The following is a 25,698-nucleotide window of genomic DNA, read 5'->3' on the forward strand; positions in this document are numbered from 1 at the left end:
GGAAGTAGCTGAGACAATCTCCAAACCCAGGACTTTAGATTCCCATCTGGGGTTGTTGCCTGCGTACCACAGGGCGGCACCAGAACCACACAGCCACAGTTCAGTTTAGAAGCTGACTGGGGCGTAAACAGAATCCTCCCAGGCTTCTAGAGATCCTCAAAAAGATGCATAACAATGACTTCAGACACTCATCCTTGGCTCCTGGAACCTGAGCTTATCAGGTATTTATTTCCACAGTTCCAAGAGCTTGAAAATCCTCATTGCTGCTGCCTCCTCCGCATCCGCTCCCCCACTGGGAGACCCTCTCACAAGATTTGGAAGCACTTTCCACAAGGCTTTACAAACCAGGGCCACGCCTCTGTGCTATTTTTCTTCTTGAATGGAGGACAATTGATTACTTCATTTGCCACAATGGGGCTGGAGAGAAGGGAGGCGGGAAGCGGGAGTCCTCACTTGAACTGCTAAAGCCAAAGAGAAAGCCTTTGGGGGACGATTTTTCTGACGTTCATAAGGCATTTTTACATCTGGTCCCGCGAGATAGCTAAATCATGCCCACAGTTTTCCATAAAGTTAAAAGCACTGAAAGAGAAATATCTGAATATAGGCCAATAACATTTCATCATTCATTCCCCATCGTACGATCCAACCTTCTCTTCCAGCTTCAGTCTTTCCTTTTCAGTACAGAAAATTGACTGTCACCACCATGGGATCAGATGGAGTGTCCAAAAGGTATAACATAAGGCTCACCGGGCCCAGCTGAGGAAAGTCTGAAAATCGTCAGGAAATAACAAATCCCATCTATCTTCCAAGGACCCACAGCTGTCAACAAACTCAGATGTGGGAAGTTAAGCGCTTCATGGTGAGCCCTTTGCCTTGACTCCTCTCTCCCGAGGAACAGTAAGTAATTCCAAGAGCCTCTCCTCAAGGCCAAAAGGGCAGCCAGTCCCAGGGCCCACCCTGTCCCCTCTCTGGAGGGCCCACACCCCCCTCTTCTCCCCCAGGGCTTCCATGGACTGAGCAAAATCTTCCCAGCTGCCTTTGCCCTTTCTTCTGCCTCCAGAGATAACCACTCAGCCCACTTCACTGCAAGGGAGGAACCAAAGCAAGAAAATTGGGCGTTTTTACTTACAAAAGCCCTGATCTGGGGCGCCTGGGTGGCTCAGTTGGTTAAGTGTCTGACTTCGGCTCAGGTCATGATCTCACAGTTCGTGGGTTTGAGCCCTGTGTCGGGCTCTGTGCTGACAGCTCAGAGCCTGGAACCTGCTTCAGAAAATGTGTCTCCCTCTCCCTGACCCTCCCCTGCTCACACTGTCTCCCTCTCTCTCAGAAATAAATAAAACATTAAGCAAATTTAAAAAAACAAAAGCCCTTCCATTTACTTTTGTCATCTGAGACGATGATGGGGGCAGCAGGCAGCTCTCATTTACTAAGTGCTGACTATGTTCCAGGCAATGCGGTGTGAGATTTATTTGTGTACATCCTCACCTAGAAGGCAGGTGTCGCTGTTAGCGCTGCCTTACAGAGGCCACTGAGGTGCAAAGCACATGAGGGAATTTGCTCAAGGTCACCGGCTAGGTCGCTCAGGCAAAGTAATGAAACCTTGGCAAAGGTAACTAGAAGTCAGTTGGCCTACTGTTTGATGCTTCCTATTGTTTGATTCCTCTGCTTTGTTCCTGGGGCCAGGCCCGCCCTCTACCAAGGATTCACAGAATCCTGTCCTCTGTGGAAGCCAGGAAATGGAGTTGGATTGAAAGAGGCAACATTGCCTCAGTTTTTGAATGTCTGAGGCTGCCCAGACCCCAGTGCACTAGGTGTTAGCTCTCTAGAAATGAACCCCCTCGTGGTGCGCCTCCATCCTTTGGGCCACGCATCTTAGAGACTGACCTGATGTGTTCTTGTCTATAAGAGCCCAGACTACAAGAATGGCTTTGTCCAGTTCCCCAACCCCTTGGTTTTACAGAGGGAAAACAGAGGCCCGTGAAGGCCAACAATGACTTGCCCACAGCCACACAGAAAGCGGGAGAGCCCGGGCTGCTAGTTCTCAGAACCAGCCTGTGAGGTGGGCAAAGCACAGGGGCTCTGGTGCCCCTGGGCCTGGGTTGAATGCTGGTGACGCCACATGCCACCTCTGTGACCTTGCACAGTCGCTCCATGTCCCTGCTCACTTACAGCATCAGTTAAATGGAAGCAATGAAAACAGGAATGCCTGCCTCATCAGGCTTTGGAAGGATTAAATATGGCAGCATTTGGAGACAAACGCGGCACTCAGAAAGTGCCCTGCAAGTCTTCGTTTCTTCTTCTTTTTTTTAATGTTTATTTATTTTTGAGAGACTGACTGAGCCACCCAGGCGCCCCTCTTGGCTTCTTTTTTACTCGTTAATTACTAACTGCAGCATGACCTATTATCACTGGGGGCGAATGGATTTTCTGGCACCTTCTACCGCCTTTATGTTTGGGTGCGGTTTCCACCAGAAGATGGCGCTCTGCCGGGTGACCTGTTGGGCAGGCAGTTTCTCCCTCTCAGAAAGCCTCCCACTTACCCGAGGGTGGGGATAGACATTGACAGACATCCTAGGGCAAAGGGGTAGCTCAGTTGGTTAAGCATCTGACTTCGGCTCAGGTCATGATCTCACAGTTTGTGAGTTTGAGCCCTGCATCGAGCTCTCTGCTGTCAGTGCAGAGCTTGTTTTGGATTCTCTGCCCCTCCCCTACTCACTCTCTCTCTCAAAAATAAATAAACATTTATAAATAAATAAATAAATAAATAAAGCACCTACATTGAGGTCTGGCATTCAATATGCATTTTGCATATTTGTAGAAAGGGTGAGTGTAGGAGAGATCTGCCTCTTAACCCAAACAGAATAGTTTTCTTTTCCTAACCTGAGAAATTCCTTTTCATGGATGTTTTGACAGAAGGGAAAAAGGTGAGGGGGCACCTGGATGCCTCAGTCTGTTAAGCATCTGACTTCAGCTCAGGTCATGATCTCACAGTCCATGGGTTTGAGCCCCGCGTCGGGCTCTATGCTGACAGCTCAGAGCCTGGAGCCTGCTTCAGATTCTGTGTCTCCCCTTCTCTCTGCCTACCCCCGCCCCCGCTCGTGTTCTGTTCTCTCTCTCTCCCTATCAAAAATAAACATTAAAAAAGAAAGAAAGGTGAGACTCTTAAATGCTGAGAACAAACTGAGGACTGATGGATGTGGGGGGGAGGAGAGAGATGGGCATGGAGGGGAGCACTTGTGGGGATGAGCACTGGGTGTTATATGGAAACCAACCTGACAATAAACTATTTGTAAAAAAAAAATAAAAATAAAATAAAATAAAATAAAAAACAAAAAAGAAAGAAAGGTGAAAAGCCTTCATTTTCTTTCAAAGGCACATAAGGCCAAGGCCTTCTAGATGTGGCTCTCTTGCAGGCTCTGCGATCAGGTGGGCTGCAGGCTCACAGGCTCGCAGGGAGAGCAGGAGGAGGGGACCTCTAATCCCCAGGCCCACAGGATAACCAGAAAACCTAAATTTAGAACCCTCCTCTCTCCCTTTGGAGGCTTCCTCTCCTTCGGGAGAGAAGCTATCCAGGCAGCTTCCAGAAACAGGACAGGCTGGGTCTGCTGGTTTCTGGTTATTTGGCAAAAAAAAAAAAAAAAAAAAAGCACAAATTAACTCTCAGTCCTCCGCACCCAAATAGATGACTCATAGTCAGCCCTGTTGCATAAAGAAAGGACACAAAATGAAGAAATGCAGAGCAAAGTGCCAGAGGCACCGGGAGCATTTCTGGAGCATTTCTGGAACGAATCCCTTCCTGGCCTGGTCTTCACAATTCAGATTCTCGGTTTCTGGGGAAAATCAGTTTCTACAATATAAACACCCCAAGAGAGTGGGTGGTATGGGATCATGGCCCAGGGCGGGTTAGAATCGAGCTAACAGAGGCTACAGAGGAATTTCTCCTTTCCTTTGTTAGTGAAGATTTACCAAAAAGGCCCTTTGAGGAAGTAACTGCCCTTGAGACCTCGGAGAGGCAGAACAGACCCCCCAGGGTCCCCTCTAGGATTTTTCTCTGTTCTGCGACTCGGATCCGCTGGTTAAAGAAATATCCACCGCCGTGGTGGTTTCTGTTACTTCCGTCTGAGTTCCTTCCTTTCAGGCGACTGTACAGATTTGACAACTAGCAATTACAGGAGCCTAAATGAGCTCAGGTCTCCCGCACCACCTGTATTTCCTACACCCCGGCAAACAAAGTGCCTCAGCAGTTTGGCATGTACACGGCTCCTCTTCCAGAATAAAAGGATCCCTCCTAAGGGGCTTTACAGCTTTCGAAACACTTTCACATGCTCAGGTCTCAAAGGCAGGGCAAGCGGAGCTCACACCATCCAGTCTCGGGGACACTCGGCGGGCTGTTCCTCCCCTAGCCCCAGCCCCAGCCGAGCACGATGCTGAAAGTTCAGTACAAACCCAACCATAGGTCTTACTGATTGATCTTCTTAGCGGTCAAGAGCTTTCTCTCAATATCTCGTTTATGGTCTGAGCTCCCTAGTTCTTCCAGGTTGGCAGGGTAGAAACTAGAACTCATTGTAAGGATAAAGGAAACTGAAGCTCAGAGCATGAATGGTTTTCCCAAGCCCCCTCCATCAGACCAGACCACCGCATGCAAACTTCACCTTAGCCCACCACCAATAATATGGCAAGGACAGCTAAGGTCATGGAGTGTCTTTTGTGGCCCTGCAATGCTAAGCATCTCAGAGGCATTTCAACAGAAGATAAGACGGAAGGCCATGACCTTTACTCATGGTTGGATTCCCAAGGATGTCAATCAAAACACGCTTCTTGGAGCCCCGCAAAGCAAGAGATGTGGGAATACAGAAAGTAATGGTTAGTTGCATAGTCACAGTTAACGGTACTTAGGTCGAGTCTGTGGGAAAGATGAGGTCGCATGAAACAGAGAACCATAGAATGGAATCCACATTTATGGCCTAACCTGCTAACTCTCAGATGGGGTTACAGTAGCTCCAAGGAAAACCAAGATGGAAATATAGATGCCACTAGCCATGCATGACTACTTAGCACTTGAAAAATAGCTGGTCTAGGGGCGCCTGGGTGGCTCAGTCGGTTAAGCATCTGACTTCAACTTGGGTCATGATCTCACGGTCAGTGCATTCGAGCCATACTTCAGGCTCTGTACTGACAGCTCAGGGCCTGGAGCCTGTTTTGGATTCCGTGTCTCCCTCTCTCTCTCCCCCTCCCCTGCTTGTGCTCTGTCTTTCTCTCTCTGTCTCTCAAAAATAAATAAACATTTAGAAAAAATTTTTAGGGGAGCCTGGGTGGCTCAGTCCATTAAGCTTCCGACTTCGGTCATGATCTCACGGCTCGTGTGTTCCAGCCCCGTGTCGGGCTCTGTGCTGACAGCTAGCTCAGAGCCTGGAGCCTGTTTCAGAATCTGTGTCTCTCTCTCTCCCTGACCCTCCCCTGCTCACTGTCTCTCACTCTCTCAGAAATTAAAAAAAATAAAAAAATAAAAATTATTTTAATTAATAAATAAAAACAGAAATATAGCCAGTCCCAGTTGAGATGTGCCATAAGTGTAATATATGCTCTGGATTTTAAAATTTTAATACCAGAAAAAATATTGTGAACATATCTCATTAGTAATTCTGATATTGATTACATGTTGAAATTACGTTTTGGATGTGTTGAGTTCCATAAATTATTAAAATTAACCTCAGTCCCTTAATGTGGGATTAAAAACCAAAGCAAAATCAAAATTTGATTAAATCAAAATTTGGTTAAGAAATTAAACAAAATAAGAGGGCAAATTAAAACTATGTGTACTGTGATGGAGAGAATCCCTACTACGTGGTGCCTTTTTAATGTTTATTTATTTATTTTGAGGGAGAGGGAGAAAAAAAGGAAGAGAGAGAAAGAGAGGAAAAGAGAATCCCAAGCAGGCTCTGTGCTGTCAGAGCGGGGCTTGAACTCATGAACCGTGAGATCATGACCTGAGCCAAAATCAAGAGTTGAACACTTAACTGACTGAGCCACTCAGGTTTTTTAACCATTAAATGATCATGCATTATCAGAAAAATAAAATGTGCCTATAAAATTTATTTTAAATAAAGACATTAAGTGACTTGCCCATATCTATTCAGTAAGTGTAGAGCCAGGACTCGAACCTAGACCTATGACAACTCCTAATTCATGAGCTTGTCCCCACGAAAAACTACAGAGGTAAGAAGGCTTTGGAGGAGTTAAAATCAAGGATAGAGAGAGACCAGCCTTAAAGGTTCCCTGAGCAGGCAGAACCAGTTTAGTCATGCAGGCAACGCTTAATTTAGCTTACTTTGCAAGGTTAACCTGACCTGGGTTATTTCTTGCTTGCGCCTCTGCAGATGATAAGCAAAACTGTTTTCCAGCTTGATATGAGGGAACTACTGAAAATTGTCATATTGTAACCAATCACCACGGAGAATAAACAATCACTGCTTTCTCATTATATAACCTGCTTGACAGCAATATGCTCCTGAGCCTCATTCCATGCTCCGGGTTGAGCGCTCCCAGTTTGCAAACTGTCTTTTTGGTGTGTGCACAATAAATTTTTCCTATTTACTGCTTCGGTGATTCATTGGCTTCACTTTGGCTATTTTGAACCTTCGACAGAGGGCCTAGGAGCTGAACTCCCACCCATGTTAGGTCATCGGTCTGCAGTATTCCTGGAAGACAGACAGCTAGCATCTGCTTGAATACGTATGGTAATGGGGAGTTCATTACCTTTCTTGGCAGCACGCCCCGTTGTTGGCCACCTGCTTATTAGATTTTCCTCCACTAAATGAGGAGAAATCAGTCCATCCTAAGTTCTGCCCTTGAGTTTTGTATACTCAGAGAGGAGGCGGCCAACTTGACCTTGGTCCAAAAGGACGGGCTGGCTTGCACTGGCCTCTAAGGAGAGGTCTCAGATGCAGGTCCAGCAGTTTTGTGACTGCTTTGTGGGGAAGGGTGCCCTCATTTGCCCTCCACCCCACTCGGGGCACCTCCACTGCCCAGCTCCTCCTGCAGCCTGACCCATGTAAACCTCACTTAGTTCATGTGCACAGCTCCCTGATTGGCTGTGGGGCCACAGCTGCAGCAAACGTCTGACTCTCCATTCATGCTAAGACCTCCCACCACTGAAGGGATAATTATTTGCCTGCTGTGCTGACAGGTTCCCATCTGGTGAGGGCTGTGTCTTTAGAAAGGCGAGCTTCTGGCCTGGCTTTGACAGCTTCTCTCAGCTAGGGGTAGGGACTGGGAGCTGGGATTGGGGAGAGGCAGGATCTGGGATGCTAATGAATTCCTTGTGATCTCACCCTCCTTCCAACACAGGCTCCTCTGCAAAACTTGACGGGGCTGCTTTGCCACCCAGAGCCTCCAGCAATGTGCCCAGGGAGATGGAACCCCCAGTCCCAGCACAGCCCGTGGATTGTTGGCTGCTTGCTAATGGGTGAAAGTCGAGGACATGGGGCACCTGGGTGGCTCAGTCAGTTGAGCATCCAACTCTTGATTCTGGCTCAGGTCACGATCCTAGGGTCCTTGGATCGAGCTCTGCATTGGGCTCCTAGCTGAGTGTAGAGCCTGCTTAAGATTCTTTCTCTCTCTCTTTCTCTCTCTCGTTACATACATACATAAATACTTACATAAAGTCGAGGACAATATATAAGAGGAGGGATCTGCAAAAGGGATTCCCCCCTGCCCTTGACATTATACTCCAGGGATCTGCTTTCCTGGCCTGACCCCCTCACAGTGACAACAGAGCCGTGAACCCAGAACACTCACAGCCACGAGAATTGGCATCACCAAACCTTACCACTGCCTCTTCCTCCTTTCATTGCCACTTTCAAAATAAAAAAAAAATAATAAAAGAAATGCTCTTTGGGGGTTTTAGTAAAGGGTCTCAAGCCTATAACTTGATCCCCAGTTCCGAGTCATCTGGAGAAGAGCTGTGGCAGGTTCCGCGTGGTCAAGACTTCAGGTCCGCTACCTGCCAGCAGCCACGGATCATGGTTCTCACCACGACTGTTTCTAAGTGTTGGCATAACTAGCATAGTTAGCCTCACATAAACCCCTAGGCACATTATCGATTGCCAGCCATGTACTTTGCCCTAAGTCTTTGTATTTTTACCACAAATGTGTGACCCAGGAATTTTTATTATTAAGATTTTAGAAATGTGGAAACTGAACTCAGAAGAATTAAATGACAAGATCTCCCAGCCAAACAATAGCAGAGGAGGGATTTGGACCCAGGTCTGCCATACTCTAAAATCTGTGCTTTAAAAAAAAACAAAATAAGGGGCACCTGGGTGACTCAGTCAGTTGAGTGTTCAACTTCATCTCCAGTCATGATCTTTCAGTTTGTGAGTTTCGGACCTGCATCTGGCTCGCTGACGTTAAGCGCAGAGCCTGCTTCGGATCCTCTGTCTCTTTTTTTATCTCTCTGCTCCTCCCCCGCCAGCGCTCTCTCTCCCTCTCTCTCAAAAATAACCATTAAAAAAAAAAAAAGAGCCACTGGGTGGCTCAGTCAGTTAAGCATCTGACTCTCAGTTTTGGCTCAGGTCATGATCTCACAGTTCATGAGTTTGAGCCCTGGATCAGGGTGTGACACTGACAGTGCAGAGCCTGATTGGGACTCTCTTTCTCCCTCTCTCTGCCCCTCCCCTTCTCATGCACACACACACTCTCTCTCTCGAAAATAAATAAGGAAACTTAAAAAAAATAAAGAAGTGTTTATAAAAAGTTTTTTTTAATTTTATTGTGGAAAATTCCTAACGTACAGAAAAGCACCATGAACACCACGAATAGCCATACACCCAACACCAGGTTATAACAACCATCAACCCCGGACCCCTGTTGCCCCTCTGTGCTCACCCATTCTCCTTCTTTGGGTTACTTTGACCCAAACATTAAACATCATGCCATTTTATCCATTAATAGTTCAGTCTGTATCTCTAAAAGAGAAAGATCCTCTAAATCTGTGCTCTTGACTCCCTCAAAATAATGATCCTGAGGGAGAGATTACCACAGAAATGCACAGAAAAAGTGCAGGATTTACATCACCCCCGGGGGATGGAGGGGCGATGAAGCATTCCCTGGCTGCCTGTGGCATTTCAGCATAATGTGGGGAGGCTATGGTCACGATCTGCTAAATCCAAGAATGCCCCTTTGGCGGTCTGGCCCCATGAGGGCCTGCCCCCCTGGCCGCGTGGACAAACCTTCCTGCCTGTTACTAGTAGCATCTATCTAAAGAAAATGTTATGGGGGCACCTGGGTGACTGAGTTGGTTAAGCGTCCGACTTCGGCTCCGGTCATGATCTCACGGTTCCTGGGTTCAAGCCCCACGTCAGGCTCTGTTCTCACAGTTTAGAGCCTGCAGCCTGCTTCGGATTCTGTATCTCCCTCTCTCTCTGACCCTCCCCCACTCACACTCTGTGTCTCTCTCTCTCTTACAACTAAATAAACATTAGAAAAAAAAATTCTTTTTTAAAAAGAAAGAAAATGTTACCTAATCAGTGTCTTCCAGCTGCGCCATCTCAGCACGCATTACCGAGCTGGCTGTCCAGTGCTCGTGGAATAACATGGACATATATTCCACACATCCATATGTCAGACACTGACCTAGGAATTGTTATGTGTCAGCAACCTCATGCTTGATTTTGTAAAACATTTTGATTCGATTTTTGTGGTTCGCGTTTCCATTTGGTTTAGAATTTCATCTTAAACGGAAATAGTATGGAAGGGACTGTATATGATCCCTTCAAGGGTTGGATCCATCAATCAAGCAGTATTTCTTGAGAGCGTGTGTGCACGCGCGCGTGCGTGTGTATCACCCTGGAAGTACCAAGAATAGAATCGAGTTCCTGCTTTACACTGCAGTGGAAGAAGTTTCTCTGTATTGAAGTCCGCAAATCCTTTGTGAATCCCCGTGTCTCATGCCACAGGGCTTGTGGTTCCCGCCCTAAAGAGCTTACAAGTCTAGTAGTGGAGACAAGGCAAAGTGCACAGATAAGTAGATCTCCAAGGCAGAGCATACCAACGGCCGAGGTTGTAACTGGGTAACTGGTGTAAAAATAACACATCATGGCAGTTGAAGAAAGGTGGTAGCAGTAAAGCATGACCTGGAGAACTCAGGAAAGCGTTGGTGCCACCAGGACTCTGGGACGTGCTCTATACCCCCCATGTCCAACAGACTCAAGAGCCTACCTGCTGGGTCTACTCTCAGTCTCGCCTCACATGACAGTGGTGCTGGTCCTTACCAAGTGTGGCTGGCTCTGGCCCCAGCCGCATTCTTCCTCCAAGGACCCGAGGTGTCCCCTAGACGCTCTGGGCTGTCGACCTTTTACCGTGGAAGCCTGGCTGCTGCTGGTGATGCTTCTCCAGGGGCTGCTTGCTGACCCCACAAAGTTGGGAGATGCTGCAGCTCTCTGTGTCTCCAGCAGAGGGTTTGCTCAGCAAATCGGTGGTTTTCTGCACACTGTGAGGATGGTGAAGTGGTCCGAAGCACCGTGGGAGCAAAGAGTTATACGCCCCGGAATCAGGGCTGAAAATAGACCCGTGGTTGGGATTTTTACAAGGCAGGGGTGATGGGCGAATGGAACTATTAGTAGAAGCCACAGAAGCATGGGCCGCCTGGGTGGCTCAGTCCATCAAGCATCCAGCTCTCGATTTCAGCTCAGGTCATGATCTCACGGTTCATGAGACTGAGCCCCACACCTGTGCTAACAGCACAGAGCCTGCTTGGGATTCTCTCTCTCCCAATCTCTCTCTCTCTCTACCCTTCTCCCACTTGCACTCTCTCTCTCTCTCCCAAAATAAATAAATAAACATTACACACACACAAAAGGCACAGAAGCAGGAACAGAGCATGTTCAGAGAAGCCCACCTAGAGTGTGGGCTATGGGGGAAGACAGGGAATATCACAGAGGTGCATCTGAACAAGCAGGTTGGGCACTTGACAAAAACCCATTAAAACATGCTGAGGTCACGGGGCGCCTGGGTGGCTCAATCGGTTAAGTGTCCGACTTGGGCTCAAGTCATGATCTCACAGTTTGTGGGTTTAGGCCCCACATCAGCCTCTGTGCTGACAGCTCAGAGCCTGGAACCTGCTTCAGATTCTGTGTCTCTCTCTCTGTCCCTCCCCCGCTCATGCTCCGTCTCTCAAAAATAAACATAAATGTTAAAAAAAATCTTCAAAAAAAAAAAATCCAAACATGCTGAGGACATACACAGACGACGGAAAGCTAATGAAGGGACCTGGTAGAACTGTTACTGTACCTGGGGAATGTTCATCCAGCACAGCAAGTAACCCGGACTGGAACAGAGGGGAAAAAAAGGAGGCTAGGAGGCCCAGGGTGTATGTTCTTCTGCTTACGTCTCATGGTCCCCACTGGAATGTGGGCCGCTTGAACTGAGCCTTCATTCAGCTGGTTCTAAGTATCTTGGGATGTGGGCCTGCACTGCACTAATTCGTTGTTTCCCCAGAGCTTGGCACATAGTAGGTGCTCATTAAATATTTATTGAAAGAAAGAAACCGAAAGACAGGAAAGGTAGAAGGGAAGGAAGGAAGGGAAAACAACAAGCCACACCTGTGGTATGCCAGGAAGATGGTTTAGGGAGAGGCATCGGAGGCCTTTCTGCAGCGGCGGCAGAGTTAGAAACGGTAAGGTGGGCGAGCCACGCTGCTTCAGTAAGAGCATCTCTGGCACGGCCAGTGGGAGGAAAGCAAAACCGAGGATCCTAGGCTGACTGGGAAAATGAGGTCTATTTCTTAATAGAAATAAGACCCCCAGGAGGAGAAGCAGGTGGGCGGGGCAAGGCAGGAAAAAGACGATTTTCATCTTGGACACTCAGGTCAGGAGGGAGTTTCAGGTCGCACCCAAAGTTCGTGATCCAAGAGGCAGTGCAATGGGAGCTTGGGAGCTAGGGAGCCCGAGGCGTCCGCAGAGAGGTACCAGTGACAATCTGGGGAGTGGGTGAGGTCACATGGCTGAGAAGAGAGAAGACCTGAGCCTTGAGCTTTGGAGGCAGAGCCTTGAGGAACGCCCACACCAGGGGAAGGGAACCAGGCGTAGCTGGAGAGACAACCGGGAAACCAGGAGAGTGCGCGTGGCGTAGGGGAGGGGGCTGGTTTCGAGGGGGAGGTGATCAGCAGGACCAGATGCTTCAGAGGGCTGGTGGGATGGGTGCTGAAAAGGAGCCCAGGGGATCTGGCGATAGGAGGTCACTAGAGCCCACAGAGGGCGCAGTGACTGTGCGGCTGCTGCGGGATCCAGATGGTGTCTGGTGGGGAGGGCGAGCCTGGGGGCGGCTAGCTAACTCTCTCTTTGAAGGGCCCTGGCAGCCATGGGGAGAAGAGAGGAAGGACCAGGGCCGGATGGTGGGAGGTACGGCTGGAGGAAGACTGGGCTTCTGGAAGGGGTGAGATGAGAACAGATCTGTAGGCAGAAGAGAAAGCAGCAGTGAGGTGGAAAGGAAGGGGACAGAGGGCATTCAGGGGAGCAGAGCAAAATCTCAGAGAAGGGGAAAAACCAAGAGAGCATGTATTTTGAAAAAGCCTACCAATCAAAGCAGCACATAGCGATAACAGTAAGTCCTTACATTTGAAAAGCAGTGATGGGGCACCTGGGTGTCTCGGTCGGGGTCGGTTGAGCATCCGACTTCCGCTCAGGTCATGATCTCATGTTCACGGGTTCGAGCCCCGTGTCACGTCAGGCTCTGTGCTGACCGCTCAGAGCCTGGAGCCTGCTTCTGATTCTGTGTGTGTCTCTCTCTTCCTGCCCCTCCCCTGCTCGTGCTCTGTCTCTCTCTCTGTCTCTCAAAAAATAAAATAAAAAAACATTGAAAAGCAGTGAAATGCCATCTACAGAGCATTTTAATGTGCTTTCTCTCATTTGATCCTTGTGAGGGGCATGTTATTTTCTCTACTAAAACATAAGGAGGTTAAGCGATTCGCCCAAGATCACACATCTCAGAAACAGAAGAACGCAGGATCAAAAAGTCCCTCGTGAGACACTGACCAAACACCTGCTGTGCCAGCACTGTGTCAGGTGCCGAAGATTCCAAAGAGAACAGAAGCGGCCCCCGCACTCAATGAGCTCACAGCCCAGGAGCCTGAGCTCCACGCTACTGACCCATCTGCTCCAAGACCTAACTGTGCGCGTACTGAGGAAGGGAGAGGGTTAGGCTCCAAGGGAGGCTTTCCAGAAGTGGTGATGTTGAGCTGAGTCTGGAAGGATAAACAAGAATGAGCTGGCGACAAGCAGGCTGACAAGGGGAAAGGCATTTCCAGCAAAGGAGGCTGGTGCAAGAGCCTGGAGCCTTTGGAAGCTAAGAGCAGTTCATTCAGCTGGAACTGGGGGTAGGTGTGGCAAGGTCCAAGTCAGGCATGTGCCAAGTTCAGGGTGGGGGAGACTGACATGCCTCCCTGAGGACCTCTAATCAGGTCCTTGAGGTGAGAGCACCAGCAAAGGGCTTTAAGCGAGGGCAAGATATCAGATTTCCGTTCTGGAATCATCACCCTGGAAGACCCCTAGAGGCAGCATGGAGGATGGGTTAGAGCAAGGTATTATGGGAAGCAGGAAGACCAGTTAAGATGCAAATGCAGTGGCCTAGGCAAGAAAGGATGAAGCCTGCCTGGATGGAGCAGAGGCATTTGTAATGGAATGGGAGAACCAATATTCGTATGTATGAAAAAACTGGCCGGCCTTAGAGGAAGACGAAGAGGAGGAAATAAGGAAATGGAAGGGTCTAGGAGGACTCCCAGCTTCTGGCTAGAAGCAGGAACAGAAGCAGGAAGAGAAGCAGATATGGTAGAGGTGGGGCGTTAAGTTGAAAAATGAGTTCAGGACATATTGGGTTGAGAAGCCCATGGACATCCAGGTGGAGGTGTTCAGAGGGTAGTTAGATATGGAATCTGGGGCTCCTGGGGAGACTGGCCTGAAGGTATATCTTTGTGAGTCACAACATAAGGCAGTGGTTGGAGCTTCAGACAGGGGGGAGTATCTGGCTGGGGAAGAGAAAATGGTCTCTCGCACAGCCTTACGGAGCATTGGCATTTAAGGAGTAGGTGGAGAGAAGGGGCTCTGGAGTAGGAGGTCAGGAGGAGGGGCCAGAGAGGAGAGGTAGGAGAGAAAAAAAGGAGAAAAGGATGTTCCAGAAGACACTGAGATGCAGTGGGTCACCTGAGAAGATGCTACTGAGAACAAGAGTACTCTCTTCATTCCCTTTCAGGAGGACAGGACTTCCTCCAGGCTGGTCAGAGAAGGTTTTAGAAAATAGAAGGAAGGTGAGAAAAAGAAAAGAGCTTCCAAGCTGAGAACTGGAAGGAGAGAGGGTTGAGTCCATCTTGTCTCCTCTTTGCCATGTTTTCTTGACTCCAGCTGCAATAATCAGTGCATTCATAGAAAATAACGCATGCTATTTAATGAAATGAGGAGAATCAGATGTTCAAAATGTTTCAGTGATGTGCTTCAAAACCAGACACACTGAAAATGGAGACCATCCAATGTGATCATGCTGTCCTTAAAAATATTCCTTTGATAAACATCAAACTGTTCTGTTTACCAGAAATGTTAACAAGGAAAATAAACAATAGGGCTATTTAGGAGTACTTCAAAATTGAAGTTTAAACCATAAAAGAAAACAAGAGACAAAAAAATAACCCGAAACTTCATGAACATTGCAGACTTCAGCTGCCCTTGAAATCTTTTCCTCTGCCTAACATTACATAATTCTTCATCAGCCCAAGCTATCAGGCTCACATGCTCAAATTCGGTGAGTATGTGTCAGACTTAAAGGACAGGGTATTGAGAGAGAAGAATGACATAAAGAGAAGGGAAAAGGTTTGACCCATAAAAGCCTGAGGATTTTCTAGAGAAACTTTAAGAATATTTTTGAAAAATAAGTGACGGAGTCTTCCATTTCACATGACATCAAGAACCCAGACATCCTGACTGTCCTGCTATAAGCAATTAAAAGTTCTAGGGGCGCCTGGGTGGCTCAGTTGGTTAAGCATCTGACTTCAGCTCAGGTCATGATCTCACGGTTCATGGGTTCGAGCTCCGCATAGGGCTCTGTGCTGACAGCTCAGAGCCTGGAGCCTGCTTCAGATTCTGTGTCTCCCTCTCTCTCTGACCCTCCCTTGCTCGTGCTGTCTCTATCTCTCTCTCAAAAATAAATAAAATATTTAAAAAAAAACAATTAAAAGTTCTAGATAAAATAACTAAAAATATCTTATTCTAAATCCATGTATAAAAGTAAGAAATATTCAGCCTGCACCGTGTGACAATAGGAGCTCAGAGGGATCTCTGGAGCAATTACGAAACCAGTTAACTCTGTCTTCAACATCTTAAGGAGCTCCAAGGTCAGAAGACAGAGCCTTGGGTCTGCCTGAAGTGGAGATTCTGATTGGATATCCTCTCCTACAGGTGAGGCCATATAGACTATACCTCACTGTTAGACTAAGCTAGATATGCAGATGGTCCCCACCTTGCTACGGTTCAACTTAAAATCTTTCAACTTCATGATGGTGCAAAAGTGATACACATTCCATAAATACTACACTTCAAATTTTGAGTTTTGGTCTTTTCCCCGGCTAGCAATATGCAGTCGGATACTTTCCCAAGATGCTGGACAGGGTAATCATGGAGGTAAACAACCGATACACTCACACCATTCTCCACCCGGACAACCTTTCTGTTTCACACTTTCAGTACAATATTCAGTAACTTACATGAGTTATTCAACACTTTATTATATAATACAGGCTTTGTGTTTTGCCCAATTGCAGGCTAACATAAGTGTTCGAGTACATCTAAGGTAGGTGAGGCTAAGCTATGATGTTCCATAGATTACATGTATTAAATGCATTTTTGCCTTACGATATTTTCAATTTAAATTGGCTTTATTGAAGGCAACCCCATTGTAAATCAAGGAAGATCTGTAAATCTAATCTTTCCACCTGGAGGATCTGCAACCAAAATGGGCTATCTTGGTTCTTGGTACCACATGAGAAGTGAAACTAATTCCTAAGAATGCATACCCAGAGCTAGCTTGCACACATCCATATTAGTGGCTTGGTCTGAAAAGCCTTCAGCAGAGAATATAATGTAAAGTGGTTGTAAGTGCTTGTAGTGCTGGAAGAAGTAAGTGCAAATCCTGTCTAGAGGAACCCACCTTTATCTCAGGGTCCCCCAAAATTTCTACAGATAAAGTTTTTTAAAATTGTTTTTAGGGGGGCCTGGGTGGCTTAGTTGGTTAAACGTCTGCCTTCTCCCACTCCCACTCTGTGTCTCTCTCTCAACAATAAATAAACAATAAAAAAATTTTTTAAATAAAATTGTTTTTAACGTTTATTCATTTTTGAGAGAGACAGAGACAGAGCACAAGTGGGGGAGGGGCAGAGAGCTGGAGACACAGAATCCGAAGCAGGCTTCAGGCTTTGAGCAGTCAACACAGAGCCCGACCGGTGAGATCATGACCTGAGCTGAAGTCAGACTCTTAACCAACTGAACCACTCAGGTATCCCTCCCACAGATAAGGTTTTAAGAAAAGTAAGCTCACAGTCAAAAATCATAAAGCCCAAGGAAACTAGGTACCATGAACAGGAGGATCTGAAACACAGAGAGCAGAACCAGATTTACAGACTTTACATATAGGAATTATCAGAATCATGACATAAAATTACTATTTTAGAGCTCTTAACAAATAAAAAAGGAATTAATATGAGTAAATAATGAGACTACAAAAATGATCCAGCAGTTTGTAAAATATAAACAAAATTCTGGAAATGAAAGGTATAATAATTAGAATGTAAAACTCAGTGAGTAAAAACTCAGATTTAATAGCAGACAGACACAGTGAAGAAAGAATTCATGAGCTAGAAGACATTTGAGGAAATGATTCACCTGTGCACAGCAGGACAAAGAAATGGGAAACAAAAGCATACTCGGATTCAAGAATCCCAATGAATTCCTACTAGAAATAAAAGGAAATTTGCTTTCCAACATATCATAATAAAATTGCAGACATCAAAGACAGACTCCAGATCATAAAAGCAGAAAGAAAAGTCAGATAACACCAAAGCTGCAACAATTAGACCAACAGTTGATTTCTTAAGAACAAAACCAAAAGTAAAAAGATAATAGAAATCACTGTGCTAAGAGGAAATTACAATCAACCTAGAATTCTATACCTACTGAAAACTTAATCAAAGGTGAAGGGCATTTGGCTGGCTCAGTAGGTAGAGCATGGTACTTTTGATTTCAGGTTATGAGTTTAAGTCCCATGTTGGGTATAGAGCCTACTTTATTTTTTTTTCAAGTTTTTATTTAAATTCTAGTTAGCCAAGGGGCGTCTGGGTGGCTTAGTCGGTTAGGCGTCCGACTTTCGCTTAGGTCATGATCTCGCGGTTCGTGGGTTCGAGCCCCGCGTCGGGCTCTGTGCTGACTGCCACCACAGAGCCTGGAGCCTGTTTCAGAGTCTGTGTCTCCCTCTCTCTCTGACCCTCCCCTGCTCATGCTGTCTCTCTCTCTCTCTGTCTCTCTCTCTCCTAGAAATAAATAAAAATATTAAAAAAATAAAAAAAATAAATTCTAGTTAGCCAAACACAGTATATTACTTTCAGGTGTAGAACTTAGTTATTTGAGCCTACTTTTAAAAAAAAGAACAAAAGTGAAAAGAAGAAGGAATTGCACAGAAATAAAAACTAAATGCATTTGCTACCAAAGATCAACACCAAAGGAAATTTCAAAGTATATATTTCAAGCAGAAGAAATCTCGGATGGAAGAAATGAGATAAAGAAAGGAGTGAAGAGAGATAAAAGTGGTAAAATAATCTATCAAATATCAATTATCTATTTTACTGGTCTACTACTGACTATATAAAACTATAATAATGTCCTATGCCATTGAAAAACTAACAAGAAGCTGTCTGCTGTCATCTGGCCTCTGGGGATGCAGTACAGGTCCAGACATGGTTCTCAACAAGGGGCCCAAGGTAACCAAGAACATGAGCAGACCAAGACTCAGCTGTAGCCTTAGGTTCCTCATCAAGCACACCACGTTTCTCTGGAATACAATCCAAGAGGTATGCAACTGTGCTCTAAATGGTACATGAACTGCACACCATGGAACTGCTCAAGGTCTCCAAGGGCAAGTAGGCCCTCAAGCTCATCAAGAAAACAGTGGAGATGGGGCGCCTGGGTGGGTCAGTTGGTTAGACATCTGACTTCAACTCATGTCATGATTTTACGTGAGTTCGAGCCCCACATCAGGCTCTGTGCTAACAGCTCAGAGCCTGGAGACTGCTTAGAATTTTCCCTCTCTCTCTCTGCCCCTTCTCAACTCACACTCTGTGTCTCTCTCTCTCGTAAAAGTAAATAAATATTTTAAAATTTCAAAAAAAAGAAGAAGAAAAGAAAACATTAGAGACACATATCTGTGCCAAGGAGAAACAAGAGAAGGGAGCATGTCTTGGCCACCACGAGAAAAGCAGCTGCTGAGTAGCCTGAGCTCCCTCCCCCTTCTGTGCATAAGAAAAGCTTTACAGAAAAAAGTAAATAAAATAAAAAACTAGTAAGAAAGAACTAAAAACACACAACCCAGGGGTGTCTGGGTTGCTCAGTTGGTTAAGCGTCCGACTTCGGCTCAGGTCATGATCTCAAGGTTTGTCAGTTCAAGCCTCGGATCGGGCTCTGTGCTGACAGCTCCAAGCCTGGAGCCTACTTCAGATTCTGTGTCTCTCTCTTTCTCCTCTTCACCTGTGCGCACTCTGCCTCTTTCTCAAAATTAAATACAAACATTAAAATAAATAAAAACATTAAAATAAATAAATAAATAACAAAACACACAACCCAATAATCTATAGTCAGAAGGTGGGTGATTGGAATTATAGTGTTTTAAGGTCCTTACAGTGTCTGGAAGAAAGCAAAAGAATTAAAGATTTACTTTAGACTTTGATGAGTTAAATATACAGAATAAATTTTTAGATCAACTACTGAAAGCCTAGGAATAGAATATTTAGCTTCCACAGTAATAGAGGGGGAAAATTGAAGTGATAAAAAGTTAGGAAAGTAAAAATATGCATAAAAAGGAAGAACCAGGGGCGACTGCGTGGCTCAGTTGGTTGGTTGAGCTGATTTCAACTCAGGTCATGATCCCAGGGTCGTGAAATCATCCCTTGCATTGGGCTCCAAGCTGAGCATGGAGCCTGCTTAAGGTTCTCTGTCTCTGTCTCTGTCTCCCTCTCCCTCTGCCCCTCTTTCCTGTTCTCAAAAGCTCTCTCTCTCTCAAAAAACAAAAAAAATGGGGGAGACCCAATAGTGTTGACTTTGAACAACACAAGGCTTACGTGCACTGACTCCCCCCCCACACACACATAGTCAAAAATCCACATATAATTTCTGACTCCTCTCAAAATTCAACTACTAATAGCCTACTGTTGACTGGAAGCCTTACCAATAACATAAACAGTCCATTAACGCATATTTTGTATTGTACACTGTATTCTTATAATAAAGTAAACTAGAGAAAACAAAAGATTATTAAGAAAGTAATAAGGAAGAGAAAATACATTTATAGGACTCTACTGAAAAAAGAAACACCTATGAATGGAATTGTACAGTTCAAATCCATGTTGTTCAAGGGTTAACTGTAAACAACAGTTTAAAAAAGAAAAATAGGGGGGTTTGGGTGGCTCATTCAAAAGAGCCTGCAATTCTTGTTCTTGGGGTTGTGAGTTCGAGCCCCATGTTGGGTGTAGAGATTAAATAAATAAATAAACTTTAAAAAATGATAAAATAAAGAAAAAATAAAAATAATATATCGGCAATTGCAATGTGTAATGCAATAAATGCTGTGGTTAAGAGATTGTCAGAGTAGAGGAAATAACCAGCACTGTACAGTTTATTAAAAAACCCACCTAGAACATAAAGATACAGAAAGATTGAAATCAAAAGAATGGAAAAGACACATTAAGCAAATGTTAAGTAAAAGAACGCTGATATAACAATGAAAGTATCAGACCAAATGTACTCGAAGGCAAAAATATATATATTATTTGATAAGAAGAGATTACTATATGTATAATGATAAAAAAATATATATTGCAGGGCGCCTGGGTAGCTCAGTTGGTTTAGCGTCTGACTGGGTCAGGTCATGATCTCAGAGTTCATGAGTTATAGTCCTGCGTTGGGCTCCATGATAACAGCTCAGAGCCTAGAACCTGCTTCACGTTCTGTGTCTCCCTTTCTCTCTGCCCCTCTCCCATTCATGCTGTCTGTCTCTCTCGCAAAAATAAATAAATATTTTAAATATATATATGTATTATATATAGCAAAAACTGATAGACTCAAAGTGGAGACTGAAAATCTTTCATGATGATGGAAGATACTAGTACCACCTTCCAGTGATCAATAAACTAACCAAGCAAAAAAGAAAAAATCAGTAAGGATTTATGAGATTTGAATAGCATAACTACCTAGATTAGTTTAATGGACATACATAGAACAAAATCAAAGTAATATTCCAAGATCATACAAAGACAGTGTAGGGAAAGAATATTACATAACCAGTTCACTCATGAATATAGATGCAAATATCATAAGTGAACTATTGACAAACTGAATTCAGCAATGTCTAAAAAGATAATAGATTATTACCAAGTTGGATTTTCTCCAAGAATGCCTAATAGATTTATTATTAATAAATCAATTAACTCTTCATTTTTTAGGTGTTTTTGTAGGAAAATGCCCTTAAACTTGGAATCTGCATGCTGAAGTATTTTATGGGTGATGTGTAATGATATTGGCAGGTTAACTTCAAATGGTTAAGAAAAAAATATATATTTATATAATATACATGTATGTCTATATAGAGAGCTATATAAGCTACATAGACAAGCAAAAATAATAAAATGTTAACAATGTTTGTACCTAAGTCATAGGTATATGTGTGTTCACTGTACTTACTATTCTTTCAACTTTTATGTACCTTCGAAATTTTTCATAATGAAAAATTACAAAAAAAATAAACCAAGTAATGAAATCTACCACATTAACTGAGTAAGGGAAGTCTTTGACAAAATTGAACATCCATTCATGATTTTAAAAAAGAAAAACTATTAGCAAACATAATGGTGGTATATAAAAATTATTTCCTTATGACTGGAAACAAGACAAAAATGGCTGATTTTCTATGTTGTACCAGAGACCATACAGAGCAGGTATAAAAATTGGAATGAAAGAAATCAAATTGTCATAGATAATAGGATTATTTACTTGAAAATCTCAAAGAATCTACAGCTGAGAACTGGGAAGGAGCAGAGAGGGAGATACAGAATCCAAAGCAGGCTCCAAGTTTTGAGCTGTCAGCACACAACCTGACATGGGTCTCAAACTCACAAACAGCAAGATCATGAGCTGAAGTCAGGCGCTCAACCGACTGAACCACCCAGGTACCCCTTATTGTTGTTTTTAAAGCAAACACATATTTCCATACAAGATTTTGTATGCATGCCATATTTCTCTTAAAATTTTAAGCACATATAAACACATGTGGTAAAGCAAAAATGAAAAGCATTTGTAGACACAAGTATAGACACAAATGCAGAATAATGGTCACCACTGGGGGGAGAGGGAAGGAAGGGGATCTGAAAGGCAACCCCAGGGAACTTCAGAGGTGACGTTGATTTTTGTTTTCTGCAGCTGAGTGGTGGGATACACATGGGAGTCCCTTACATCATGATTATTTGCTCCTTACATATATTTTAACCTTTCGGCTTTATTTGTAAATCTGGCATGTGTCGAACACTGAGACCAGCTACTTGATCAGACTACCTGTCTAGGCTACTTCTTTCCTTTTTTTTTTTTTTTAATATTTTTATTTATTTCTAGGAGAGAGAGAGGGACAGCGTGAGCAGGGAAGGGTCAGAGAGAGAGGGAGATACAGACTCTGAAATAGGCTCCAAGCTCTGAGCTGGCAGTCAGCACAGAGCCTGACGCAGGGCTCGAACCCAGGAACCATGAGACCATGACCTAAGCGAAAGTCAGACGCTTAACCTTAACCGACTAAGCCACCCATGCGCCCCTAGGCTACTTCTTTCCTAATTAATACCTTTGTGGTGCCATGGGATGGCCACAGTGGCCTGAAAAAGTGCTTGTAATAAACAGACAACTTCAGTACATAATACACTATCACTCTCCATATGCTGGTGGTTAAAAGGAGAACGCGCCTTCCTTTGGAGTATATTAAAGTCTTGCTGCAGCGTACAAATTGGGCCACCATGTCCCTTGGCTGCATTCAGCCCATTAGCTTCCTTTGCCTTTTCCCCAACATCAACAAAGAAACAATACATAAAATACAATCATGTAAAAAGATCCTGTGATATTTGACAAAGGAAACATTTTTCTAGGATGAAGTACCAACGATCTCTATCATATCAGAAAGTGAATAGGGCTTATCAGGAGTGGTAGGGCAGGGGGTGGAGGGCCACTTTGGCTGAGCCCTCACAGTCACAAAAGACCTCAAACTTAGATCTTTGATCTCGTCTATAATGAGATTGCAATACAGTCACAAAGAAACACACACACACAAACTGAGGGTTGACCGAGGGAAGTGGGTGGGAGACGGGCTAGATGGGTTATGGGGACCAAAGAGTGCACTTGTGGTGACCACTGGGTGTTGTACGTAAGTGATAAATCACTAAATTCTACTCCTGAAACCAATATTGCACTGTATGTTAACTAACTAGAAGTTAAATTTAAAAATTGTAAAAAGACACACAAAAAAAGTGAAAACATTTGTTACGCAGTTTTAAGTGTATGTCTCAATACCAGACCACACTTTCCTGAGAGTTAATAGCTATTTTAAGTCCTATTGTTACCTTGTGGCCAGAAGTTATACTGCACCGTAGTTTTTGTTTGGAATTCTAATTTATTAAATGTAAGTATTTAAAACTTTAGCATAAATTTTATAACACTGCTTTGGCATTTCTTCATTTTGTAATGAAACAGCAGCCTTTAAAGCTTAGGGTTGCCAAACTAAAAGGCAACGCCAGAATGGGAGAAGATATTTGCAAATGGCATATCAGATAAAGAGTTAGTATCCAAAATCTATAAAGAACTTATCAAACTCAACACCCAAAAAACAAATAATCCAGTAAAGAAATGGACAAAAGACATGAATAGACACTTTTCCAAAGAAGACATCCAGATGGCCAACCGACACGTGAAAAAATGCTCAGCATCACTCATCATCAGGGAAATACAAATCAAAACCACAATGAGATACCACCTCACACCTGTCAGAATGGCTAACATGAACAACTCAGGCAACAACAGATGTTGGTGAGGATGCGGAGAAAGAGGATCTCTTTTGCACCGCTGGTGGGAACGTAAACTGGTATGACCTCTCTGGAACCAGTGTGGAGGTTCCTCAAAAAAACAGAACTACCCTATGACCCAGCAATTGCACTACTAGGTATCTATCCAAGGGATACAGGTGTGCTGTGTTGAAGGGGCACATGCACCCCAATGTTTATAACAGCACTATCGACAATAGCCCAAGTATGGAAAGAGCCCAAATGTCCATCGATGGATGAATTGGATAAAGAAGATGTGGTGTATATATACAATGGAGTATTATTCAGCAATCAAAAAGAATGAAATCTTGCCATTTGCAACTATGTGGATGAAACTAGAGGGTATTTTGTCAGAGAAAGACAAATATCATATGACTTCACACACATGAGAACTTTAGGATGCAAACCAGACGAACATAAGGGAAGCAAAAATAATATAAAAACAGGGAGGGGGACAAAACATAAGAGATTCTTAAATATAGAGAACAAACAGAGGGTTGCTGGAGGGGTTGTGGGAGGGGGGATGGGCTAAATGAGTAAGGGACATTAAGGAATCTGCTCCTGAAATCATTGCTGCACTATATGCTTACTTGGATGCAAATCTAAAAATAAATAATTAAAACAAACAAACAAAAAACCACCTAGGGTTGCCATATTTAGCAAGGAAAAATACAGAACACCGAGTTAAATTTTAACTTCAGATAAATAACAAGTAATTTTTTAGTATGAGTCAGTAGCATCCAAAATCCGGGACGTATTTACACTAAAAGAGTGTTTTTTATTTAATCTGAAATTGAAGTGTAACTGGGTGTCCTTTATTTTATCTGGCAGCTCTGGGGATGAAGTGCTTAGTCTTTCCATCTCTGTGTATCCTGAAGTGGGTGGAAAAACAAAGTAACATTCATTGAGTGTCAGCTATGAGTAAACTAAGTGCATTACAAGTGCGATCTCATTTAAACCTTGCCACAGTGTATGGGGGTACATTTTATCACTCCATTTTACAAGTAAACACAAAGCCTGGGTAATTTATTCAAGGTGAGACAGCAGAAATGGGATGGATGAAGAATGAAATTCAGGTTTGATTCTCTCAGTGCACTTTCTACCAAAAAGCTTTCAGATATCTTGGTGGTTCTGTCAGTTAAGCGTCTGACTCTCGATTTCCACTCAGGTCATGATCTCACAGTCTGTGAGTTTGAGTCCCACATCGGGCTCTGCATTGACAGTGTGGAACCTGCTTGGGATTTCCGCCCGCCCCCCTTCCTCTCTCTCTCTCCCCTCCATTCTCTCTCTCTCAAAAATAAATAAATAAGCTCAAAAAAAAAAAAAGAAGAAGAAGAAAGAGAGTTCTGTTGCCATTTGCAAAGATACGGATGGAGCTAGAGACTATTATGCTAAATGAAATAAGTCAGACAGAGAAGAACAAATACCATATGATTTCACTCATATGTGGAATTTAAGAAACAAAACAAACAAGCAAAGGAACCAAATGAGAGCATGAAAGCAAGAAACAGACTTTTAATTATAGAGAACAATCTAATGGTTACCAGAGAAGTGAGAGATGGAAGTTAAGCAGTGCACTTGTTGTGAGGAGCACAGGGTGATGTATGAAACTGCTGAATTACTATATTATACACCGGAAACTAAAATAGCACTGTATGTTAACTAACTGGAATTAAAATAAAAACTAAAAAACAAAAGAAAGAGAGAGAGAGTGAGTTCTAGAAATATCCCAACAGCTTTTTAAATTATAACTTAAATTTCATGTGGAATATAATATTTAGTCATATCTAGCTAAATTTGCTTGCATGGCGTGGAATGTAATTATAAATGAAATCTGCACAGCCTGACATGTTTCAAGGAATTTTAATGAAGAGTTTTGCCTTAAGAAGGTCAGGTAATCTCTCTGGAGCTCAGTTTCTTCATCTGTGAGAAGGGCTTTTGTGACTACAGTGCTTTCCAGTCAGTCCTCTACCTTTGGAATTTCCAGACCTCATTCTGGAAAACATGTTAAAATCTTATACGGCTCTCTGCTGCCACCTGTCGGAAAAATCACAGCACCCATTTCTGCTTGAAATGTGCTCTGTCCAGTAACCAGCCAGTACCCTTGATCCTGTGGCTTGTTTACTTAGTAATTTCAGTCAATTAATGAGAATTATAGTTTTATGAGTTTTCCCAGTTTCAGTGTTTTCAATTTGTAAAACATTCCAAATGAGTCAAGCCTGAACTTTGACCATCTGGAAATTAATTTTTTAGCAGGTTTTCCCACAGGAACGTATTTTTTTATACTTGTCCAGTGTTTTGCAATGACTGTCTTCTCAACAAATCTA

Source organism: Hyaena hyaena, unplaced genomic scaffold (genome assembly GCF_003009895.1).
Source record: "Hyaena hyaena isolate Hyena2069 unplaced genomic scaffold, ASM300989v1 scaffold_29, whole genome shotgun sequence".
Lineage (NCBI taxonomy): Eukaryota > Metazoa > Chordata > Mammalia > Carnivora > Hyaenidae > Hyaena > Hyaena hyaena.